General features: G+C 66.4%; 1 protein-coding gene across 1 annotated transcript in view; it reads right to left on the reverse strand.

Moving 5' to 3' along the window:
- LOC103624139 (cytochrome P450 1B1) overlaps positions 1–244 on the reverse strand; it is a 6,601-nt gene extending 6,357 nt beyond the window's left edge. Inside the window, exon 1 of the mRNA XM_017745008.1 lies at positions 31–244. The gene's annotated coding sequence lies outside the window, so the exon portion shown is untranslated. The remainder of the gene's footprint in view (positions 1–30) is intronic.
- Positions 245–250: the final 6 nt, after the last annotated feature.

The raw sequence follows: 250 nt of genomic DNA on the forward strand, positions 1-250 counted from the left end.
GTGCGCCGGGCGGCAGCTCTAATGAACAGCCGCGGGAGGAGAGCGGCGACGGCAGCGTTCAGATCCAAGGCTTTGGGAAACTCATTAGGAGCCCCGGTACCTGTCACCCGGAGCTTGCCAGGCCATGCGCAGGCAAATGCCAGTTGCACCCGATCCCAGCGCAGTTATCACCTTCCCAGCGCTTTAACCCTTCGGAGCTCGCCCCAAGGCAGCCACCTGCCCCGAGCAGCCCCGCGGACCGGGAGCGCGC

The sequence above is a fragment of the Corvus brachyrhynchos genome, unplaced genomic scaffold, assembly GCF_000691975.1.
Source record: "Corvus brachyrhynchos isolate BGI_N302 unplaced genomic scaffold, ASM69197v1 scaffold70, whole genome shotgun sequence".
NCBI classification, from domain to species: Eukaryota; Metazoa; Chordata; class Aves; order Passeriformes; family Corvidae; genus Corvus; species Corvus brachyrhynchos.